Here is a 961-nt window from a genome sequence, read left to right on the forward strand (position 1 = left end):
CTTATGTTTCGTGACAAGAGTATCTCTACTCCTAATGGAGCAGTTGGTAGTCTCCGCCGGTCAATTTTTGTCCCACCTCCGCTAGTTTTTTTTCATTCTAAAAAAATCTACGAAATTTCGTAGGTTAACCAGGGACAACTCCCACCTCCCAGGTTTTTTTCCGTCCCACCTCCCATGGTTTTTTTAGTACCTCGTCCCACCTCACACTGAGCCGCCACGAACCGCAAAAACCGCCTACCTTAGCCAAATCAACAAATCTCTCTCATTAATGCAATTTTCTTTAGGAAACAAATAATAGGTTCTTTCCTACCTTAGCCAAATCAACGGATCTCTCCCATTAATGCAATTTGCTTTAGCAAACAAATAATAGATTCTTTTCTACCTTAGCCAAATCAACTGATCTCTCCCATTAATGCAATTTGCTTTAGCAAACAAATAATAGATTCTTTCCTATCTTAGCCAAATCAGTGGATCTCTCTCATTAATGCAATTTGCTTTAGGAAACAAATAATAGATTTTCAGGAAACAAATAATCTCTAATCTCTAATCTCTAATCTCTACTCCTAATAAAGCAGTTGGTGAATAGCCTGTGCAGTTTATTTTTGCTGGTTTATTTTCATCATCCTCCCACCTCCCTTTTATTTTCGTCATCCTCCCACCTACGAAGAAAAACCCACGAAAAAAATTCCACGACACGCACGCGCGAGCGAGTCGGCCCTCCAGATCCCTTCGCCGCCAGCCCCCGACCTCCTCCCCGGCTCCCGGTGTCGGCCGCCCCCATCTCCTCCCCCGATCCTGGCTCGTCCCGCCCCCACCTTCTCCCTCACTCCCGGCGCCTCCCGACCCCCATCTTCTCCCTCACTCCCGGCGCCGCCCCACCCCCACCTCCTCCCTCACTCCTGGCGCCGCCCGACCCCCAACCTCCCTGGATCCGCGTGCGTCGACGCCGGCTTCGCAGCGG

The sequence above is a fragment of the Triticum dicoccoides genome, chromosome 7A (genome assembly GCF_002162155.2).
Source record: "Triticum dicoccoides isolate Atlit2015 ecotype Zavitan chromosome 7A, WEW_v2.0, whole genome shotgun sequence".
NCBI classification, from domain to species: Eukaryota; Viridiplantae; Streptophyta; class Magnoliopsida; order Poales; family Poaceae; genus Triticum; species Triticum dicoccoides.